This window comes from Budorcas taxicolor, chromosome 15 (assembly GCF_023091745.1).
Source record: "Budorcas taxicolor isolate Tak-1 chromosome 15, Takin1.1, whole genome shotgun sequence".
Classification (NCBI taxonomy): Eukaryota; Metazoa; Chordata; class Mammalia; order Artiodactyla; family Bovidae; genus Budorcas; species Budorcas taxicolor.
Window position 1 is genome coordinate 66,734,118 of NC_068924.1, and position 25,725 is coordinate 66,759,842.

Consider the following 25,725-nt stretch of genomic DNA (forward strand, 5'->3'; position numbering starts at 1 on the left):
TTCTTTTCCTCTAAGCTGGCTCTAGTAGCACTTAGTTGTTTTTAACTTCATTTGAAATAATTTTGTTAGGTTTTATTGTGACAGCTCTCATATAGTGTGCATTAACAAAAAATTATCAAAATTGGTGAGTTTTTGTTTAGCCATTTTAATATTGAAGATGGAAGAAAAAAAGCAACATTTTCAGCACATTATGCTTTATTATTTCAAGAAGGGTAGAAAAGCAACTGAAATACCAAAAAATAAAAGATTTGTGTAGCGAATGGAAAAGATTCGGTGACTTATCTAATGTGTCAAAAGTTATTTGTGAAGTTTCATGCTGGGAATTTCTACATAGACAATTCTCCATGGTCTAGTAGACCAGTTAAAGTCAATAGTGTTCAAATTAAGACATTAATTGAAATAAAACTTACATAACACCATCAAAAACACAGCAAGAATGAGACTAAGTTTATTTGAGATGGCATGGATAAAGTGAAATCACATGAAAATGTATTTTCTTGGTTGATTATATGTACATTTATTATTATTTTTGAATCAATATATTCATGAACATAATGTATCAACTTTAAAATTTCAGTGGTTTGATGTGTATGATATTTTCTTCTCACTGTCTCACAATCTGACTGTTCCCAGTAGAGCCTGGATCCCTTAGAGGTAGTGAAATTCCAAAATGTTTGAGTTAAAAGATTAAAATAGCTCACTATCTCATAATGTAGACAGAAGAACGGCAGCTAAAATTCAATGTATGAAATATTAGTCATTATATTTATTGAGGAATTTAAATTATATTTATGAAATAATATCCTCTGAGTTTAGTTAGAGCTTGTGAAAGGGAGCAAAGTGTCCTGTGTGCCACTGGGGCTAAAAAAAAAATATTTATCTACAAACATGGTGCATGTGTGCTCAGACTTCCAAACGTTTTGTAATTATAAGACTTAGTTTATTTGTAAGCTATATGACAGTATTTTCATTTTTGCCTAAGTGGGATAGAATGCAGAGAATAGTTAAAGAAATAATCAAAAGTACTTTTACAAGATTAAACTGAAAACAGGAATTCATTATTTATAAATCTCTCCAGATAATAACTAAAAGGGAATATGGTCACCAAAGGTATGGAGTGGATGAATATCAAATGCTTACTAATCCCTAACCATTAGTATGTGAGGAAATCCTTTGAGGGAGCATAGAAATGAAGTAGATCAAAATAAAGTAAAATAAAATTACTGTCCTAAACCACAAAGATGAACTCAGGGTGAACAACAACAACAACAACAAAATGTAGTAATTTAAATTTAAGCTGTGTTTGAAGTGAGCATTTAAGAAGTGAGCTGTTTTATATAGTTCCGAAAAGATAGAGATGCTTGAAGTTATATTTGTCCATCCATCCAACTGAAGTTCACAACTATATCTAAACATTCTATTTACATATTTGCATGTAATGTAATTGCTATAATTGTTGAAAAGTTTATGTTAATATATACTGCATTGCTATTCATTTTGCATAGACTTATCTGTTTTATATTACTCTAATTTTGCTTTCTTGCCATCTTTTATTTTTGTTAGTAACTGTATTTATTTATTTTGTCTGTGCTGGGTCTTCATTGCTATGCAGTCTTTTCTCTTTTTGGGCGGGGAGTGGGGGCTACGTGCTATTTGCAGTTCATGAAATCCTCACTGCAGTGACTTCTCTAGTTGTGGAGGAGCACAGGCTCTAGGCCTGCAAGCTTCAGTAGTTGTGGAATGGGGGCTCTATAGTTTTGGTGCATGGGCTTAGTTGCTTCAAGCCATATGGGATCTTCCTTGACCAGGAATTGAACCCATGTCTCCTGCATTGGCAGGTGGATTCTTTACCACTGAGCCACCAGGGAAGCCCCTTGACACCTTTTAGATTAATCAAACATTTCTATGATTTTCTTCCTTTTATTAGTTGTTAAACATTCTTTTATTATCCTTGTAATGGCAATCCTACAGATTGGTTAGCATATGCATTCTTAATTTATTTTTGTCTGATACAGATAATGTAGTCCAGTCTGTTCACCAGCAGCTCTCCACTTCTCATCCCATTGGCCTTGGGCTGGAGGTTATACTCTCAGCTCCTCTGTTTCTAATGTTGTAGCCACGTGTTCCGGGAAACAAACTCACTCAGAAGGACAATGCAGATAGTGGAGTGAAGTTTATTACACCGGAGGGCCCAAGGCAGAGTCTCCTCTTAGCCAAGGACCCCAACCAGCATTTGTGAAAATCTTTTATACCCCATGTGTACGTGTCTGAACCCACCACTCCAAATTCCTTGAGACTTACATAAACCGAGGAAAATACAATCCCAATAACCCCATCATTCACGTGCTCTGTGCTCATGTGCTCAAACAGTCAAACAATTAGCCAATAATCAATAAGCCTGAGGTTACACTCTGATAGATACAGAAAAATTTATGGCCTGTCTGGAGGAAGGGTGATTTTGTGTATGTTTTCTGTTAGGTGATGAGTTACCTAGATACAATCTTCAAGGTTCCCCTGTCTGGAGGGGGTCTTATCCTTCTGTTGTTTTCATAGGCATTAAACACAGAGTTCAGAGTCCATTGGAAAGGTGGCCGAGCATGATCAGCATGAACAGGCCTAAGATGGAGTCCAGGCCCTATGAATTCCTTCTTCACTAAAGCCTTTGGACTCATGCTAAATCATACCTCTAGCTTTTCTGTTTCTCCAGCTCACAAACAGCTTACTGAGGGACTTCTCATCTTCCATAAACCTGTGAGCCAATTTTTATAATAAATCTTTTTGTTACCGAGTCCAGGCTCGCTCTGCTCACTATGTGGCAGGCCAATGAATCCAAGAGACAAGGTGTTGAGGAAAGGAAGAGACTTTAATTGGGGAGCTGCAAACAGAGAAGATGGCAGATTAGAGCCTTGAAATAACCAATTTATTGAGGTCTGGATGCCAGGTTCTTTTCTAGATCAGAGAGAAAGAAGCAATGAGGAACTAAAGTCAAAAGACAGAATAGAAGGGGAGAGGCAATGCAGAAGTAAAGTGAAAGGATCTTTAGTCTTGCAAAACACCTCCAAGGGAATGACCTGCTCTGGAAGGAGTGCGTTAATCTCTCCTATTCACATGTGGGCTGGGACAAACTATCTCTCCATCAGCTGAACAAAGGCACCTTAGTTTACAGTCAGGCAGAGGGGCAGAGTCCTCCAGGCAAGCCATTAAATATGATTATAATAATAAAAGCAATGAAAAGCAAGTCCAAGAAACAATTTCCAACATAGAGTCAGAAGTGGCTTCCTCCTTGAAATATTCTTTCTATCTGTCATATAACTCTCTACCTACCCATCTATCTCTTATTGGTTCCATTGCTTGGGAAAACTCTAATACATTTTACAAGTAGATATATTTAAAATTTCAAAATATGATGTGTAATCATTTGAATTTTCTATAATTTACTTTCTTCACCTCCTACTCTGATTTTGTAAGTATAAATTTTAATGATGTACGGTTTGAATTTTCTTTAATTAAATCTTCAAAGCTAAAGTTTCCTTTGCTCCACTTCTTGAATACTCAAGCTTAAGATCTTTTAAGGATTTTTAATTGGAATTCAATAGAAATTTAGAGAATTCTTTACAAGCAAGACTTCTGTCAGGCGAGTGTATTCTCCTCAGTTCTGTCTTGTCACAACAAAGATTTGAAGTGACAGACATTAAAGCCCTCGGTGCGTCACAGCTCTTGGGTCTTGGACAGACCGTGTTATAGCTCTCAGGTCTCAAACAGACCGTGTTATAGTTCTTAGACAGATCAGTGTTACAGCTCCGTGTTACAGCTCTATTTTATCTAGAAAATAGCAGGAAAATCCATTCTTGAGGCATGAGGGCATGCGGACCCAAAGATGTGAAGAGAAGAGAGAGGGGGAGCATGCAGGAGAGAGAGAGAGACACATAGAGACAGTGAGAGAGAGACACACATAGAGACAGCGCGCGAGAGAGAGAGAGAGAGAGAGAGAGAGAGAGAGAGAGAGAGAAACACACACACCTGCAGGAGAGAGAGAGACCTGGCCCTTTGGCTCCTCTTTTTTATGTTTTTTCCTCCTCTTGAGCCTGCCCTATGTAAATTGGGCTAGCCAGGAGTGCTGTTTGTTCTACCCGAGGTCCTCACTCTGGTCCTTGGACCTTCCTTTGTTCTATTTTCATGGGCTTTTCCCTTCCTTGTCTTTTAGCCACCGCCATTTTGGACTCCTGTTTCCTATTCTAAGTACCTAACACTTCTCACAGAACTATTGTGGTAGAGAGGCCAGAACTCAACTCCACTGAAATGAAGTGGATTTTAAGAGCTGGGGTGGGGGTGGGCTGGGATCATAAGCAATCTGTGATTGTTATTTGGATTTACCCAAAAGGTAAAAATAAAGTTTATCATATCTTCATTAAAGGAGGTAGTCCTGCCAGGCGGACAGGACTGAAGTAAGTGACTGGACAGTTAGTGAACAAGTCTTCTACACTCCAACAGAGACTGGGAAATATGGGTGTTGTTGTCTTTGATGATGACTTATAGAGGAAGGCACTCAGTCCTCAAGAGAGACAGTCCTGAAGGTAAAACTAACAAAGACTTAAAAAATATATATATATATCTCAAGGTGGCAGAGAAAGAATTTGTAATTGCAAGTTTCCTAAAGTAAATGCTCCAAGGAAATGGAGATCAGAGATCTGGAGGCAGGAGGAAGCGTGTTTGAAATTTGTTCAAGCTGAGGAAAACTTTAAGGCTATCTAGATCACTGTCCTAGTAAAAGTGGGATATTTGATTATCTTAGTCACAAATAATCTTCTGTGTTCCTTTAAAGAATTTATAATTAATCCTTATTGCTACTAAATATTTTTCTATGACCTATTGGAAGCTGTATTTGTTTCGAAGGAGGAAACAGACATAACAGGCTCCATCTTGAAAGCAGGACTCCATCTTGGGCTGGACTGTGGACTTTGAGCTATATGCCCAGTATCTAGAGAAACAACAAACTAACTGGAAAACCAGACCCACCAGATGGAAGAGCCCCAGGGCTCCTACCTAGACTCTCTGTCACCTAAAAACGAATACCCTAATTATCTAATATCTAATTATCTAATACCTAATACCAAACAGAATCATAAATTCTATTATGCTTATTGGTGTATGATCACAGGCTTATTGATAGTTGTCTACCATTAACTACCTAGGCTTAAGGCATATGAGTCAGTGATTAACGTTCATCATATCTTCCTTTTTGTTTGTTCAAACTAGTTTCAGGGAATTTGGGGAGGTGGGTTTGGGCACATACACTTAGGGTATATAAGGTTTTCACAAAAAATGATCAGGGCCCTTGGCTAAGAGGAGACTCTGCCTTGGGCCCATTGGTGTGATAAACTGCACTCCACTATCTGCATTGTTATTCTGAGTGAGTTTGTTTCCCAGAACATGTGGCTACAACAGTTTGGCAGTTCTTTATTGTTGGACCATTTATTTGTTTTCTTCCTTTGTTTAAAAACAAGAGTCAAGGATGTGCACTGAACTCCCTAGGTTACATCCATCCACTTATTAAAGGTTCCACTTCTATAAAAATCTCTATTTACCTCCGTACCTTGAGTCTTAACACAATGATTTCACATCTAAGTTTATGGGTGTTTGGATAGAGTAGAACATGACTGAGAAGGATTTTATCTAAAGGCTATACATAAACTATAATTTCTTAATTCAGGTGGCTCAGATGGTAAAGCATCTGTCTGCAATGTGGGAGACCCAGGTTTGATATCTGGGTTGGGAATATCCCCTGGAGAGGGAAATGGCAGCCCATTCCAGTACTCTTGACTGGAAAGTCCCATGGGTAGAGGAGCCTGGTAGGCTAAAGAATCAGACACGGCTGAGCGACTTCACTTCACTTCAGAATAAGTGATGAACTGTTCCAAATGGATTTGTTTCTTGAATTGGGACAATGAAAGAATGAATGTTCATACCCAATTTTGTATAACTGTCCTAGACTCAAAAATTAAGGAAGCCATTTTAAGCTATAGGAGAAATCCTCAAAGATTCATAAAGAGACGTAGGGGAGCAAAATGCTCTTTGGTGTGTGAATTATTTACAGAAGAAAATAAAGCCCTGAAGACTCAGGAAGAAATTTGTATCTTCCTCCAGTCTAAAAAATAACAATAAAATTTAAAAATGAAATAAAAATTGGATAGAGGGCCCATTCCTAGAATAAAGCCAGAGATATCTGCAAAGAATATGGACTAAATGTGGCAGGGGAAACCCAGATATCAGCGCCCACTCTGTATTGTCTCTGAAAGACCCAGAAAATATTTATTTACCAAATATTTGGTTTTGCACCTCCATGTTAGTTGCCTTCTTCCCTTTTGAATTCTCAAAACCCTACCCCCAACATCCTGTTTTGTTTTTAGCTGAGGATGGTATTTAAGGTGAGCAGTTTCACTCATTAGTGAGTTACTCACTTTATCTAGGTCTCTCCCGTGTTATTAAATTTTGTTTGATTTTCTCTTGTTAATCTGTATCCTGTCAATTTAATTTTTAGATCAGTCAGAAGACTTTAGAAGGGTAGAGGAGAATTTCTTCCTCCTTGACAAAGGAAAATAATATGGAGGAAAAAAAAAAAAAAAACAGGAAAAAGGAAAAAATGTAGTACAAAAAAGTTTGTATATAACAAATAACTCATGTTCATTTAATTTTGAATCCTTCTTGAAGCTTGTTGTGTTGTTTATATGTGATTTTATTTTATTTTTAATGCAAGTTTATCTTTTCTTTCAAGCAATTTGTTCCCCAAACCCCCACCATGGCATATATTAAGTAGCATTTTGTCCTTTGCAAACAAAAAAGTCATAAATGGAACATCAGTTTAAAGCACCTTGTCTCCCCTGTGTTTTACATTATTTGAACATGGGGGGGAAAAAAATCTTGAAATTGTGATTCAAACGAAAGGAGATATGTTATCAAACTCAGGTTTGGCTGTTGTTTGTTTGTTGTTGTTTATTCGCTAAATTCTGTCCGACTCTTTCGCAAGCTCAAGGACTGTAGCCCACCAGGTTCCTCTTTCCCTGGGATTTTTCCAGGCAAGAATACTGAGGTGGGTTGCCATTTCCTTTTCCAGGGGATCTTCCAGACTCAGAGATGAAACCTGTGTCTTCTGCATTGGTAGGTGGATTCTTTACCACTGAGCTAACGGGAAGCCTTAATTTTAAAGAGGAGTGTCAAAGAAAGACAAACTGCTTTAATCAGGACAGCCAGCAATCTAAGGACAAAGTGGACTCCTGTCCAGAGATAAACTCTGAAGACTGGTTAGGCATGATAGTTTTTAAAGAGGAAAAAAGAGGAGAGGGGGAAGAATCTCAGTGAATCGCTGAGGCTGGAGTTTGGATTTTGCATCATTCTCCATAATATGCAAGCTGGCTGACTCTCCCTTAAGATGTCCCTACTTCTTTTAATTTAGGAAAAGAATCAGCAGGTTAATCATGTCCTTTCCAGGTTACAGGGGAACAGAAATGAGCAAATAAGAAAGGGGAAAAGAACTGCTTTCAGATTATTTTTCCACGGTTTTCCCATTTTGGGGAGTGGTTGGGCAGCAGTAGCCTGTGGCTAAGTCGCTTCAGTCGTTTCTGACATCTTGAGACCCCATGGACTGTAGCCCACCAGGCTCCTCTGCCCATGGGATTTTTCAGGCAAGAATACTGAAGGGGTTGCCATGCCCTCCTCCAAGGGTTCTTCCTGATCCAGGGTTCCATCCCCTATCTCCTGCAGCTACTATATTGCAGGTGGATTCTTTATCACTGAGCCACCGGGGTAGCCCAGATGAACCACATGTTTCACTAAAAAGTAATTCTTGCTTTATTTTTATTTTAATAATGAATAAATTCCCCAGTGTCTACAATTTATGTTTAGTGAGAGATGTCTTTAGAATTAAAAGACACAGGAGATGTGAGTTCCATCCCTGAATCAGGAAGAACTCCTGGAGGAGGAAATTGCAACCTACTCCAGTGTTCCTGTTGGGAAAATCCCATGGACAGAGGAGCCTGGAGAGATGCAGTCCAAGAGGTCGCAAAGACTTGGACACAGCTATACTGGCTTAGCACAGTAGAGCACAGCACAACAGCTTACCATTTTTCAAAAACAATAACAAATTAATTTTTCAGCTAATTCACTTAGCTGTGTATGCTTTTAATAATTTCAGTTTTTATCTGTAGCAGAAAAGTATATTCAATTTTATATATCTTTATAGAGTACCTCAAATGATGGTGAATATCTTAAGTAGATCTAATTTGATGTGACTTGTGCAAATTTTTGTTTACAGAAGAGGTTGAAAGCAAATTTTGAACTCATTGAAAAAAGAAAAACAACACATTTCCAGGTTTATGTAATGTAAAATATAGACTCCCAGGGATATAATCCTATATGTAGTTCTCAGATATTTGATTGCAGTTAAAAAATAAAACATATTCATAAAGTTAAATGGTTTTCTACAACTCATATCCTTGAAAATAAAGTTTCTTATGATTTTTGTTCAAGGAATGGGAAGAGCTTGCTTAAAAGAACACTGTCAGATTCATAGTGAGAGCCTCTAGCAGCCTGTCATGATTGGTTGTGCCTTACTACCCTACTTCCACTAATTTAACAACGTGTTTGAAGTGAAGTACACTTTCAAATTGGCAGGATATCAGGCAGTTTTGAAAATAACTCTAATTAGCGCAGACAGACTAACTGGTCAGCAGATGTTGTCATCAGTATCCCGTGATTCTCACACGTTTATTGGATTATTATTGGGAGATGGGGCTAAATTTACCTTGACATTGCAAATTTTGACATCTTATTTTAAAACACTTAATTGAAAGGGATCTGAAGGTTCATACCAACAAATATGCTCTAGCTAATAATTGCCTCACAATATACTCATTAGGGTTTCAGGAATACAAATTTTATCTGATGCATGTTTGCTCTCACACAGAATGGTGGAAATGACAGTCAATAGCTGATTAGAAAATCACACTTTGATTGCAAAAGGCAAATTGCTTGAAATTTCACTGTTTGCAATGGGAAAGAAAGACAGAAAGTGAAGTTGCTCAGTCATGTCCAATTCTTTGCAATCCCACGGACTATAGTCTGCCAGGCTCCTCCATCCATGGGATTCTCCAGGCAAGAATACTGGAGTGCATTGCCATTTTCTTCTACAGGGGGTCTTCCTGACCCAGAGATCGAACCCAGGTCTCCCTCACTGCAGGCAGACTCTTTACCATCTGAGCCACCAGGGAATCAGCTTTGCAATGGGAAGTATGTTCCAAAGTCAAGGTCAGAGCTGAAGTCAAGTATCTGAGGTACTAGTTATTGATACTAAAGAGGTTTCTGATTTTTCTACTGATTTTTGTATGACTTGACAAGTCGTACAAAAGCACCAAATGAACCATTTTGGCCTTTTCCCAGATGCCTCTATTGGTTCCTCTGCTTAGCAAGCCCTTCTTATTCAACAATCTCTAGAGTATTAAATTGTTAAAGAAGAACCAAAGCAATTCTTTTTTCCAAAATGTATGTTTTAGAAGTCGTAGCCATATTTGAAAAAGGTCAGTTTTCTAAATGACTTAATTTATCCCCCTTCTATTTAATAACATGGAGAGATTTCTTCCTAGCATTGTTTCAAACATATTGAAACAGTATTAATAAAGTATTGAAGGGCGTTTCAAATATGTCAATTGAAGCAAAATCTTGTAAATTCAGGCTGTAAATGACATAACTGATATAATTTATTGAGTCATTTTACACCATAGAAATAGAACAAAATATATGCATAATCTAATACTTTCACAATTATTTTAAGACTTATGATTTAATATTAACATTCTACAGAAAGAAAACTACCATTTATGAAGGTTAAATAACTTTCTAAGGTCACAAAACTGATAAAATATGTAACTTTGATTTTAATCTTAGTCTATCTGACCTGAAAATCTGTGATCTTCCTGACTGTGTTATATGTGTCCAGATATATTGGGAAAATGAAAGGAGATATAGGATGATAGACAATACTGGTGTTTGATTTCAGCAAAGCTAGAATCAGTAAATACTAGCATATTCTCTCATTTCAATTCTCTTTCAAATATCAGAAATAGAATTAAGGGACAAGAATGTAGACTATTCAAATTTTACATATGGAATTGTACTTAGGGATCAACCATTAATAACTTCTTTTTCTTCCCTGGTGGCTCAGAAGGTAAAGAATCTGCCCACAATGCAGGATACCTGGGTTTGATCCCTGGGTCAAGAAGATCCCCTGGAGGAGAGCATGGCGACTCACTCCAGTATTCTTGCCTGGGGAATCCCATGGATGGAGGAGCCTGGCAGGCTATAGTCCATGGGGTCACAGAGACATACAGGACTGAGAGACTAACACTTTCACTTTTCACAGGTAAGGTAAGAGTTGGGACCAATGAGCAATATTGAATTTCCAATAGTGTTGCAAAATTCATATTGAGATATGTGAAAACAGATTCCTGAGAATGAGAGGTGAGAAAGCTGATTTCTTTAATACTGAATGGCTAAATTTCCTTAAAGAGGTGTGATCCTATCTTAACAGGAAACAAGGGGAGTCAGGTCTAAAGGAAAAGTTATTTTTCCATTAAAAAAAAAAGCTCTTGGACTAGCTATCTCACATTAACCAACTATAAATCTGTATAAAACATGTCAAACAGCTGTTTTCTAATATTGGATACAGGATGTGCAAAATTATAGTCCCTGAGATACAACAAAACTACAGTCATCAAGACAGTATGGTGCTGGCACAAAAACAGGAATATAGACCAATGGAACAAGATAGAAAGCCAAGAAATAAACCCATGCACCTCTGGGCATATTATCTTAGATTAAGATGCAAAGATGTACAATGAGAAAAGATATTCTCTTCAATAATTGGTGCTGGAAAAACTGCACAGCTCCCTGTAAAACAGTGAAATTATATGCATTCTGTGTCCTTTGCATTCACATTAGTACATGGCCCAAGGAAAACTGGACAGCTACATGTAAAAGAATGAAACTAGGACACTTCCTAACAACATACACAAAAATAAACTCAGAGTGAATTAAAGACTTAAATGTAAGACTTCAATAAATGTAAACCTCCTCAGTCTATGGAATTTTCCAGGCAAGAGTACTGGAGTGCGTTGCCATTTCCTCCTCCAAAATATAAGACCAGAAACTATAAAACTCTTAGAGGAAAACATAGGCAGAACACTCTTTGGATAAACTGCAGCAAGATCCTCTATGACCCACCTCCTAGAGTAATGGGAATAAAAACAAAGTAAACAAATGGAACCTAATTAAGCTTAAGTTTTTGCACAGCAAAGGAAACTGTCAACAGGGTAAAAAGACAACCCTCAGAATGGGAAAAAAAATAATAGCAAATGAAACAACTAACAAAGGATTAATTTCCAAAATACATAAGCAGCTCATTTAGCTCAATACCAGAAAAACAAACAACCCAATCAAAAAGTAGGAAAAAGACCTAAATAGACATTTCTCCAAAGAAGACATACAGATGACTAATAAACACATGAAAAGTTGCTCAACGTTGCTAATTATTAGAGAAAAACAAATCAAAACTACAATGAGGTATCACCTCACACCTGTCAGAATGGCCATCATCAAAAATCTACAAACAGTAAATGTTGGCGAGAGTATGGGAAAAAAAAAAGCTTCTTGCACTGTGGGAATGCAAATTGATACAGTTACTATGGAAGAGAGTATGGAGATTCCTTTAAAAACCAGGGATAAAACAACTATATGACTCAGCAATCCCACTATGAGGCACATACCCCGAGGAAACCAAACTCGAAAAAGACACGTATATCGCAATGTTCATTGCAACACTATTTACAATAGCTAGGACTAGATGTCCATTGAGAGATGAATGGATAAAGAATTGCGGGTATGTATATACAATGGAATATTAGTCATAAAAAGGAATACATTTGACTCAGTTCTAATAAAGTGGATGAACCTAGAGCCTATTATACAGAGTGAAGTAAGTCAGAAAGAGAATGACAAGTAACATATATTAACGCGTATATATGGAATCTAGAAAGATGGTGCTGATGAATAGATCTGCAGGGCAGCAGTGTAGGCACAATATAGTCCTGGAGAGAAAGGAAACGAGCAAAGCCATTCTCTGACTCTGATCACTCTGACATTTAAATTTTTGAGACCATAGTTTGGGGTGCTGGGGAACCTAAGTTGATAATAATAGTGTTACTGAACGGTGACATCAGCATTATCAAAGTTATGTGACAAAATACCAAAAAAGACAGAGCTGTACAGAAAAGAAGTGCCTTTACTCCAACCAGAGAATCTTGTGAATCTTCCGTCAAACACTAATATGCACATGCATAGGGAAGTCTGACCGGTTAGGCAAAAGACAATTACCACAGTGATGGACTGAGATGGCAAGCATTGTAGAAGGTTGAGATTGCATTTCTTAAAGCAAGTGCAGAGATACTTTTTTACATGCTATGGGCATTCAGTGGAAATCCATAATAGAATGCTTTGACATTGGGACTACCATAGCATCAAATAACAACTACTCAGAACATAGTTAATGTGTTTTAAAAAGGATCAGGACAATCTCAAAATAAATTATCTGAGAAAATAAAACTTAAAATTCTTCAGAGAGAGAGATAACAAAACCTAGGAACTAAATAATATAGCACTTACAATGTCAAAAATATGCTCAAAAATATGAGACATGGATAAGAAGGAAATTGTGACACATAAGCAGGAGAAAATTCAGTCACAAGAAACAGATAATACAGAGATGGTACAATTATCATAAAAAGAGTTTAAAAATTTTATGGTTATATCTAAGGATATTAATAAAAAATAATGAGGGAGCAGATGGTAAATCTAAATACAAAAAATAGAAATAATACCAAAGAATAATAGAAAAATTCTGGAATAAAACACTACATATAAAATGTAAATCTATAGGTTGCTGGATGCTTTTTATAGCATATTAGCCACAGAATTAATAAACTTAAGACAGAACAATAGAAATTATCCAAAATATAACTGCCCTATATACCAACAATGAACAAGTGGAATTTGAATTTAAATGGGCATCATTTACATTAGTATCTGCCTTAAAGAAGATATTTAGATTTACTCTAACAAAATATGGACAAGATCAATATGAGGAAAAATAAATCTAATGAATGAAATCAAAGAGCTACATCAATGGAGAAACATTCCATATAGGGAAACTCAATACTGTTAACAATTTAGGTTTCCCAGTTTGATCTATAGAGTCAGTGCACTTGCCATCAGTTTCAGCAAGTTATTTTGTAGATATAAACAAAGTGATTTTAAAGTTTATATGAGGAGGCAAATTACCCAGAACAGCCAACTCAATATTGAAGAATGAAGTTGGAAGACAGATACTAAATGACTTCAAGACTTACTATAAAGCTACAGTAATTAAGACAGTGTGGTATTCATGAAATATGAAGTAAGCAGATCAATGGGACAAGAGAGTCCTGAAAAAGACTCACATGAATATAATCAATTGATATTTGACAAAGAAACAGAGGAAATGCAGTGAAGAAAAGATAGGATTAAACAAATGTTGTTGGAACAAGTGCAAATCCACATTGAAAAAAAAAATCTGGACACTGACTTTACACCTTTCATGAAATTAATTCAGAATGAATCATAAACCTAAAAGTAAAATGCAAAAGTATAAAGCTCCTAGTAGATAGCATAAGAAAAACCTGGATAACCTTGGATATGGTGATAAGTTTATAGATAAGGCCAGATCCACAAAGGAAAGATGGACTTTATTAAATTTTTAAAATTCTGTTATATAAGAGACACAGTCAAGAGAATGAAAAGAAATATTGGCAAAAGACATCCCATAAAGGACATTATCTAAAAGATAAAAAGAAAGCTTAGAACTCCACAATAAGTAAATAAAACAACCTGATTAAAACATGTGGTAAAGATCTTAACAAATATCTTTCCAAGAATATATATAATACATCATCAGACAAATGCAAATAAAGCAATGAGATACCACTATAGTTTTTCAGTTTCTAATAAAACTAAATAAACTCCTATATGCTATTCAGCAATCATACTAATGGCATTTATCTAAAGGAACTGAAAAGTTATGTCCACACAAAAATCTGCACAGTTATGTTTATTACCGTTGTTTAGGGTTTCTCTAGTGCCTTCCCAGGCACAGTTTAAAGAACCTGCCTGGCAACACAGGAGACAGAGGAGTCACGGTTGGATCCCTGAATGGGGAACATTACCTGGAGGAGAGCATGGCTACCCACTCCACTATTCTTGGTAAGTTTTATGTGACAAATTGACTCATCACAGGGTGCTCAGATTAAATATTGTTTCTGAATGTGTCTGTAAGGGTCAGGATAAGATTAGCATTGAATTGATTGACCCAATAAGGGAGATTACCCTTCCCAGTGGACTGGGCATCATCCTATCCACTCAGAGCCTGAACAGAGCAAAAGGCAGAGGAAGGAGGGATTTGCCTGATTTTTCCTGCCTCAATTCTGTGCTGATATGTCTCATCTCATTTTTTCCTGCCCGTAGACTGGAGTTTAAATCATTGGGTCTCCTGGTTCTCAAGCTTTCAGATTTGTACTAAATTACTCTACCATCTTTCCTGGGTGTCCAATTATTGACAGCAGATTGTGGGATTTCTCAGCCTATATAATCAGGCAGCCCATTTCTCACAGTATCTTTCTCTCTCTGGAGATGATAGTTAGATAGACAGACACATAGATAGATGGAAATATAGATATTAATAGAAAAATAGATAGATAATCTCTGATTGATTCTGTTTTTCTGGAGAATTCTGATTCCATGATTAATTAACAGAACAGCTTTATTCACAATTGCTCAAACTTGGAAGCAACCAAGATGCCCTTCAGTAGGTGACTGGATAAAAATATGTGATGCATTAATCAGTGGGGTATTGTGCTTTGCTTAGTTGTTCTGTGTCTGACTCTTTATGACCCCATGGATGGTAATCCACCAGCTCCTCTGTCCATAGGGATTCTCCAGGCAAGAATACTGGACTGGGTTGCCATGCCCTCCTCCAGGGGATCTTCCCAACCCAGGTCTCCTGCATTGTAGGGAGATTCTTTACTGTCGGAGCCACCAGGGAAGCCCAAGAATACCAGAGTGGGTATCCTAATCCCTTCTCCAGGTGATCTTCCTGACCCAGGAATTGACCTGGAGTCTCCTGCATTGCAAGTGGATTCTTTACCAGCTGAGCTATGATTCAGCACTAAAAAGAAGGGAGTTACCAAACTGTGAACATACATGGAGGAAACTTAAATGCCTGTTACTAAGTCAAAGTAGCTAATCTAAAAGCCCACATGCTGTTTGACTTCAACTATATGATATTGTGGAAAAGGCAAAATTATAGAAGCAATAAAAATATTTGTGGTTACCAGGAATTAGGTTGAATAAAGGCATGGATAAGTGGGGCATAGATTTTTAAGGCAATAAAACTTTGTATGATATCTGTATGCAGGTCAGGAAGCAACAACTAGAACTGGACATGGAACAACAGACTGGTTCCAAATAGGAAAAGGAGTGCATCAGGGCTGTATATTGTCACCCTGCTTATTTAACTTATATGCAGAGTACATCATGAGAAACGCTTTGCTGGAAGAAACACAAGCTGGAATCAAGATTGCCTGGAGAAATATCAATCACCTCAGATATGCAGATGACACCACCCTTATGGCAGAAAGTGAAGAGGAACTAAAAAGCCTCTTGATGAAAGTGAAAGAGGAGAGTGAAAATGTTGGCTTAAAGCTCAACATTCAGAAAATGAAGATTATGGCATCTGGTCCCGTCACTTCATGGGAAATAGATGGGGAAACCGTGGAAAGATTATCAGACTTTATTTTTTTGGGCTCCAAAATCACTGCAGATGGTGACTGCAGCCATGAAATTAAAAGATGCTTACTCCTTGGAAGAAAAGTCATGACCAAACTAGATAGCATATTCAAAAGCAGAGACATTACTTTGCCGACTAAGGTCCGTCTAGTCAAGGCTATGGTTTTTCCTGTGGTCATGTATGGATGTGAGAGTTGGACTGTGAAGAAGGCTGAGCACAGAAGCATTGATGCTTTTGAACTGTTGTGTTGGAGAAGACTCTTGAGAGTCCCTTGGACTGCAAGGAGATCCAACGAGTCCATTCTGAAGGAGATCAGCCCTGGGATTTCTTTGGAAGGAATGATGCTGAAGCTGAAACTCCAATACTTTGTCCACCTCAAGTGAAAAGACTCTGATGCTGGGAGGGATTGGGGGCAGGAGGAGAAGGGGACGACTGAGGATGAGATCGCTGGATGGCATCACCGACTCGATGGACGTGAATCTGAGTGAACTCCGGGAGTTGGTGATGGACAGGGAGGCCTGGCATGCTGCGATTCATGGGGTCTCAAAGAGTCGGACACGACTGAGCGACTGAACTGAACTGATAATGGTGGATACATTTGTTGAAAAGCAGAGACATTACTCTGCTGACAAAGTCCATATGGTCCATACCAAGGCTATCGTCTTCCCAGCAGTCACATATGGTTTTGAGAGCTGAACAGAGAAGAAGGCAGAGCACCAATGAATTGATGTCTTCACACTGTGGTGCTAGAAGACTCCTGAGAGTCCCTTGGACAGCAAGGAGATCAAACCAGTCAATGCTAAAGGAAATCAACCCTGAATATTCATTGGAAGAACTGATGCTGAAGCTGAAGCCCCAGTATTTTGGTCATCTGATGCGAATAACTGACTCATCGGAAAAGTCCCTGATGCTCAGAAAGATTGAAGGCAGAAGGAGAAGAGGGCACCAGAAGGTGAGATGATTGGATGGCATCACCAATGCAATGGACCTGAAATTGGGAAAACTTCTGGAGATGGTGAGGGACGGGGAGGCCTGGAGTGCTCGCTGCAGTCCATGGGGTCATGAAGAGTTGGACATGACTGCGCAACTGAACAACAACAACAACATTTGTTCAAACCAGCACAAAACCAAGAGTGAGCCTTGCTGCAAACTATGGACTGGTGGGGAATCCATGTAGGTTCAATAACAAATGAACTGCTCTGTTTGAGGATGTTGAAAATGGGAGAGACTTTGCACTATGTAAGAGCAGAGAATATATGGGACATTTTTATACCTTATCCTCAATTTTATTGCCAATCTAAAACTGCCTAAACAATTAAGTCAGATAGGTCAATGTACAGGTAAATCAATTGATTCATAGATCGGTAGAAAGATATTTAAATATGTATCTGAATTTCCAATTCTCTGTGAGCACCTTAGGTCAGGAGAAAATTGTTCTCATGTCTGAAATTGTTGTTGTCTGGCATACTATTTGGCACATAACTAGCAACTGAATGAACTTATTTCAGTTATATTCTGTGGTCCTGAAAATATAAGAGAATGGTGAACTAAAACAGTGAAGAATGGATTTCAGGGAAAGTTATGTAGAGGGACTAAGTCTTGAGTTGACCATGAGCATAATTAGCTCAATATATTCTCAAGTCTTATTTTACCTGAGAAGCATTTCACAATATATAAATATTCTCTTCCAGTTGATTCACTGAAACCACACCCCCCTGATTTTTATAATTATAGCCACATCTTAGTCATTTTATCTTACTAAGAATCCGTTCTTTAGCTTTTAAATATTTAGATTTTTCATTACTCATTCCTAGGTCTCCTCTCCATACTTTCTTCACTTTGCCTTCTCTGTGTTTTGGCCAAGCTTTCATTCTTAACTAGTTTCCTTCCTCCTCCTTAGCTGCTACACTGTTCTTTGTGCTTGATTACCAGAGCACTCTTCTCAAATTTCAACTCTGACTGTGTGACATTGCTACCCCCTCATTTAAAAATATTTAATAACTTCCATTTGCCCTTTGCATCAAAATAAAGATATTACAATTATCAGAATAATCTTACATAATTTACCTCTTAAGCTTTGTTTGAATCTACTCCCTATTGCACATCTCTCCCCAAACTTTCTGTTTTATTGCTATGGCCTCTCCTCTCAGCATGTAAGCCCCCCAAAATTTCTTCTAGAAAATGCATCACATGTTGATATATATTTCTTAAAGAAGTATGGGAATTTGGTTTAAAAATAAGCAAACAAAACTTTGACAAAACTTTACAGTTATGTGATAATATACACGTAATTTGAGTCTGCAAGAAAGAATAAAGTATACTGTGTTTTCCAGGAAACTTCTTGGTATATTATAAAATGGATTAAAATGACCAATATAACTCTAGGGTACAGGGACTATGATTGAAATTCTGAGCTTGTAGCTTTATAAAAACTTCAGTGGTTTTTAGTTTCTTTTCAATCTGTTCAACCCTATTTCATACCATGAAAAAATATTAAAATGCAAGAGATAAAATGGATTCTCTTCTCTCCTTTACTCCAAAAAGCAATGACCCTTCCTCCCTGCTTAGTGCATGTCACTTTTAAGCTGGTTAGAAACTCACTGCTTTACTCTCATTAAATTATTTCTCAACCAGGAACCTTTTTGAGGTACATAGGAGGTCTCTATGGGAGCCAACAGGAGAGCTTTTAATTGGCTTTCAAGAATTGCAATAAACAGCCTTTAAGATATTTCAAATACTAAGGGAAAATGCTAAAGACATTTGGAAAAATATTTGAATTTAGTTAGAGGCAAACGTGATGTTCTTCACCAGATGAAATCATCAATATGTATTGTGCTGCAAAGAAAGTACCCAGAAAATCTATAAGGTACATTCCTTTCTTTCGAGAAGTAATTAGGCAATTCTCAAATAATGCTATGACCAAAAGCTAGCATAGAGCCAGCATTCGATTCATGTTTGAGAAAATGAGTGTTGCAATAGAGACGGTATTGTTTTTTCCTAAGACAAATGTCTTGTGTATAATGGTGCTATTGCTCTCAACAGACTAGATAGAAATCCTCTTCAGTTTTCAATGGCATACTTTCTTTATAGTCCTGTCCCCCTTATCCTAATAGTAAAGTGTATTCTCTGACGCTTCGTTTACATCAATATCATATAGACACAAATACATAATGTTTCACACATGCACACACACACATAAATGGGCTTCCCAGGTGGTGCTAGTGCTAAAGAACCTGCTACCCATGCAAGAGACGTAAGAGACAGGGGTTTGATCCCTGAGATGGGAAGATCGCTGGAGGAGACCATGGCAACCCACTCCAGTATTCTTCCCTGGAGAATCTCATGGACAGAGGAGCCTGGTGGTCTACAGTCCATCAGGTTGCAAAGATTTGGATACCACTGAAGCATTTAGCACACACACATGCATATATGCACATGTATAATACATATGTACATATATACAATAAAATAATAGTTTATTATGTTAATATGTTACTACTCTTTATGTGTTATCTCTATAAAATGAATATTTGAGTAGGTCCTTCCAGGCACAACTCTCCAGGCATATTTTTGCAGGCTCCCTGAATAGCCTTTAAGTCAATGCCTCTGCTGCTTACTTATCACATATAAGCATTGGCTAGAGGCCCCATGGAAAAGAAATGCAAAAAAGCAAAGTGGCTCTCTGGGGAGGCCTTACAAATAGCTGCGAAAAGAAGAGAAGCAAAAAGCAAAAGAGAAAGGAAAGATATAAGCATCTGAATGCAGAGTTTCAAAGAATAGCAGGAGAGATTAGAAAGCCTTCCTCAGCAATCAATGCAAAGAAATAGAGGAAAACTACAGAATGGGAGTGACTAGAGATCTCTTCAAGAAAATTAGAGATACCAAGGGAACATTTCATGCAAACATGGGCTTGATAAAAGACAGAAATGTTATGGACCTAACAGAAGCAGAAGATATTAAGAAGAGGTGGCAAGAATACACAGAAGAACTGTACAAAAAAGAACTTCAAGACCAAGATAATCACAATGGTGTGATCACTCACCTAGAGCCAGACATGCTGGAACATGAAGTCAAGTGGGCCTTAGAAAGCATCACTATGAACAAAGCTAGTGGAGGTGATGGAATTCCAGTTGAGCTATTTCAAGTCCTAAGGATGATGCTGTGAAAGTGCTGCACTCAATATGCCAGCAAATTTGGAAAACTCAGCAGTGACCACAGGGCTGGAAAAGGTCAGTTTTCATTCCAATCCCAAAGAAAAGCAATGCCAAAGAATGCTCAAACTACCACACAATTGCACTCATCTCACATGCTAGTAAAGTAATGCTCAAAATTCTCCAAGGCAGGCTTTAGCAATATGTGAACCGTGAACTTCCAGATGTTCAAGCTGGTTTCAGAAAAGACAGAGGAACCAGAGAACAAATCGCCAACATCCACAGGATCATGGAAAAAGGAAGAGAGTTCCAGAAATACATCTATTTCTGCTTAATTAACTAAGCCAAAGCCTTTGACTGTGTGGAACACAATAAACTGTGGAAAATTCTTCAAGAGATGGGAATACGAGACTACCTGACCTGCCTCTTGAGAAATCTGTATGCAGGTCAGGAAGCAACAGTTAGACCTGGACATGGAACAACTGACTGGTTCCAAATAGGAAAAGGAGTACGTCAAGGCTGTATATTGTCACCCTGCTTATTTAACTTATATGCAGAGTACATCATGAGAAACGCTGGGCTGGAAGAAGCACAAGCTGGATTCAAGATTGCTGGGAGAAATATCAATAACCTCAGATATGCAGATGACACCACCCTTACGGCAGAAAGTAAAGAGGAACTACAAAGTCTCTTGATGAAAGTGAAAGAGGAGAGTGAAAAAGTTGGCTTAAAGCTCAACATTCAGAAAACAAAGTTCATGGCATCTGGTCCCATCACTTCCTGGGAAATAGATGAGGAAACAGTGTCAGACTTTATTTTGGGGGGCTCCAAAATCTCTGCAGATGGTGATTACAGCCATGAAATTTAAAGACGTTTACTCCTTGGAAGAAAAGTTACGACCAACCTAGACAGCATATTCAAAAGCAGAGATATTACTCTGCCAACAAAGGTCCGTCTAATCAAGGCTATGGTTTTCCAGTAGTCATATATGGATGTGAGAGTTGGACTGTGAAGAAAGTTGAGCGGTGAAGAATTGATGCTTTAGAACTGTGATGTTGGTGAAGACTCTTGAGAGTCCCTTGGACTGCAAGGAGATCCAAACAGTCCATCCTAAAGGAGATCAGTCCTGGGTGTTCATTTGAAGGACTGATGCTGAAGCTGAAACTCCAGTACTTTGGCCACCTCATGGGAAGAGTTGGCTCATTGGAAAAGACTCTGATGCTGGGAGGGATTGAGTGCAGGAAGAGTAGGGGACAACAGAGGATGAGATGGCTGGATGGCATCACCGATTCAATGGACATGAGTCTGAGTGAACCCCAGGAGTTGGTGATGGACAGGGAGGCTTGGCGTGCTGCAATTCTTGGGGTCGCAAAGAGTCAGACACGACTGAGTGACTGAACTAACTGAACTCAGAGCCTCCATGTTTAGAGAACCGGCAGACCGTATTTCCTTCCTGGCCTTGGTTATTTTAGTATTCATCCTTCTCCCTGTTCTTGTTTGTACCTGGCTTTCCTTCCTAAAAAAAATAAAATAAAATAAAATGTTTTAATAACCTTCTTAAAATCAAAAGGAAGGAAAAAAAATAAAAAGCCCACTCTCTCTACTCTGGCTACCTTTTTTAACCTCTAAGAACCTGAAAACAACTTGGTAGGTGAGAAGGCCTATAAGGAGTTGGTGTACCATGGCTTGTCAGTCAAGTCAGGCCTGCTTCCTGTTTTTGTATATCCTATGACTTAGAAAATTGTTTTTACCTGTTTATATGGTTGGAAAATCAAAGAAAACTACTTTATGACTTGTAAAATTCTCGGAAGTTGGAAGTTTAATCCTGTAAGTTTGCTTTTGTAGGAGGGGAGGGACAGTTTGTAAGGGCAGCCTGTCCAGGTACTTTGTTCACCTTCCGGTCTACTGCTGTGAGAGGGGTTCATAGCCAGTCAGAGGATTGCTGGGAGGAGAGTGAAGCCCACTGCTATGTAGCACCAGCTGGGCTCAGACCTCAAGGGCATCGGGATGTTCGATCAGGGTTACAAACACTGAGTTTAAACACTGAGGCTGGAAAAGATTGAGGGCAAGAGGAGAAGGGAGAGACAGAGGATGAAATGGTTGGATGGCATCATTGACTCACTGGACATGAGTTTGAGCAAACTCCAGGAGATAGTGAAGGACAGAGAAGCCTGGTGTGCTGCAGTCCATGGGGTCACGAAGAGTCAGACACAACTTAGCGACTAAACAACAACATATTTTAGGAAGGAGATTTTCAGGCAGAGTGCTTCATTTCTGCTGTGGTAGGGAATATGTTACTCTGCCAGCATCGAAGTTTTTTACAGATTATTAGATAAAATTCACTATTAAAAAAAATGTTTCCAAGATTTGCATTTTTTATTTAGGTCTGTGATCCATTTTGCGTTAGTTTCTGTGAAATGTGTGAGGTCTGTGCCCAAGTTCTTTTGTTTTCTGTTTTTGCATGTTATTATCAAATTTTTCTCAAGCCATTTGTTAAAATGCCCATTCTTTCTCTGTGAAATTGTCTGTATGCCTCTGTCAACAATCAGCCAATTTATATTTGTAGAAATCTATTCCTGGGTTTTATTCTGTTTCACTGATCTGTGCATCTTTTGCTAATACAGTACTGTCAGTTAACTCCAGCTTCACAATAAGTCTTGAAAGTGGTAGTGTGAGTCCTCCAAACTCTTCTTCACTCCTATGTTATCTATTTTAGTTTCTTTGCCATTTGATAGAAAATTTGGAATGATCAATATCAACAAAAAATCTTGCTAGTATTTTAGTTTGGGCTATAATAAATCTATATTGGATTATATTGAGTAAAGTTCAGAATCATTGGCATTTTAACAATATTGAGTCTTCTAATCTATGAATACAGAATGTTGTAGTTGTTGTTCAGTTGCTCAGTTCTATCCGACTCTTTGTAGCCCCGTGGACTGCAGCATGCCAGGCTTCCCTGTTCTTCACTATCTCCAGGAGTTTGCTCAAACTCATGTCCATTGAGTGGACGATGCAATCCAACCATCATATCCTCTTTCGTCTCCTTCTCCTGCCCTCCATCTTTCCCAGCATCCTATCTCTTCATTTGTTTAGATGTTTTCTGATGACTTCAGCTCACATTTTATAGTTTTCTGCCTACAGATGTTATACATATTATGTTAGATTTATTCTCAAGAAACTTCTCTTTGATGATATTGTAAATTGTATTTTTAGATAATTAAACTCATTTTTATATAGACCATCATGTCATCTGTGAAGAAAGACATTTATCATTTCATATTTCCACTTGTACATATGTTCTTTTCTTACATGATTGAACTTAATAAGACTTGTAGTATCATATTGAATAAATGTAGTAAGAGAAGATGTCCTTGGAGTTTAGAGGGTGGAAACCATCCTGTCTCTGATCATCAAGTATAATGTTAGCTATTGGTCTCTCATAGATTTCTTTTTACAATATTGAGAAAGTTCCTCTTTATTCCTCATTTGTTTTATCTTGGATTGAAGGTGTATTTTGTCAAATTAGTTTGTTTATCAGTTGATGTGATTATATGATTTTTCTATTTAGCCTGTTGATATGCTGGATTACATTAATTGATTTTCAAATATTGAACCAGCCTTGCATGGTTGGAATAAAGTAACTTATTTTTAAGAGTTTGAAACTAATTGTACATTCTCACATTTCAACCTATTAAAATTAATTTTATTGAAAGGCTAAATCTCTAAAATGTCTTGGTATTTTACTCATTTTTTTTTCCATTAAATGCTTGTCATATCTCATATAGCTTCATGTATATGTCCTCTATATCCTACTAAGTTATGTTGACTAGGATAGAGGCTAGGAAAAACTTGAATTTCATGTCCAAAAATTATTCTTCAAAAATGAGATCAGGTAGTAGGGTTGTTTATTCTTTTCTTGGTGTATATTTGTCATTTGTTAGGTATGTGAATATAAATAAGAATTTTATCTCATCTAAACTTCAATACATGTAAAAATATATTTGAGACATACTAATCAAGATTGCCGGGAGAAATATCAATCACCTCAGATATGCAGATGACACCACCCTTATGGTAGAAAGTGAAGAGGAACTAAAAAGCCTCTTGATGAAAGTGAAAGAGGAGAGTGAAAAAGTTGGCTTGAAGTTCAACACTCAGAAAATGAAGATCATGGCATCCAGTCCCATCACTTCATGGGAAATAGATGGGGAAACAGTGGAAACAGTGTCAGACTTTATTCTGGGGGGTGCCAAAATCACTGCAGATGGTGACTGCAGCCATGAAATTAAAAGGTGCTTACTCCTTGGAAGAAAAGTTATGACCAACCTAGATAGCATGTTCAAAAGCAGAGACATTACTTTGCAGACTAAGGTCTGTCTTGTCAAGAATTGATGCTTTTGAACTGTGGTGTTGGAGAAGACTCTTGAGAGTCCCTTGGACTGCAAGGAGATCCAACGAGTCCATTCTCAAGGAGATCAGGCCTGGGATTTCTTTGGAAGGAATGATGCTGAAGCTGAAACTCCAGTACTTTGGCCACCTCATGTGAAGGGTTGACTCATTGGAGAAGGCTCTGATCCTGGGAGGGATTGGGGGCAGGAGGAGAAGGGGACGACAGAGGATGAGATGGCTGGATGGCATCACTGACTTGATGGACGTGAGTCTGAGTGAACTCCGGGAGTTGGTGATGGACAGGGAGGCCTGGCGTGCTGCAATTCATGGGGTTGCAAGGAGTCGGACACGACTGAGCGACTGAACTGAACTGAACTGAATGGCTATCTTAATAGAAATTACTAATACTAACATTTATAAATCAGGTTCTAATTTTTTAATAGTTCTTGAACATAACCCTTCCCCCCACACATACATTTTGTTTTATTCACAATGGTATCTGAATAGAACTTTACAATCTTTCAGAGTCACAATGCACTTTCTAGGTAATCCCTTTTATCTCTCAATGAAGGAATTAAGATTCAACTTATAAGATGTATTCTATAGAATGCTTATGAATCCTTGTGAATTTTGCACCTCTGGTTTCCTAGTTAATGTTTTCCCAACTGCATCTTTGATAATTTATATCTTGGTTTGAAGTTAAACTCACCACTCTAGTGAGTTCAACATGTCTTTTTACAGGAGAAAATTGTATATGTTCATATCTTATGAGTTTTTTTTTTTTTTTAATGGCTACTAACAGTTTTCTGAACCTGCTATAATGAAACAAGGAGAAAATTTTGTAAAGATTTTTTTTAATATTATTAATGGCATATGTAGAATGTGAGAGGGGCTATTTCAGATGCCAGGGTAAGAAGTTAGTAGTATTTCTCTTTTAAATGTTTAAATTATTCCTGCAGAAGAATCACTGTTAATTTTACTGATAGAACATTCAAGGGGTCATTAAAATAACAGGATGGGGTAGATAAAGATTCCAACATTTCACCTTTATTAACCTTTCTTCTTCTTCATCTCTTGAGAAATCAAATTATATAGTTTAATGAATACTGTTTTACTATATTGATTATTATTATTGCATAAAATTGCTCTTTATTTCAGATTCATGGTCAAAAACTTAATTAGTTTTTTTCTTCTTCTTCTTCTTCTTCTTTTCTTACTCTGCATTTTCAAGTCTCCTATGGGATGCTTTATCTTTTGCCTCTC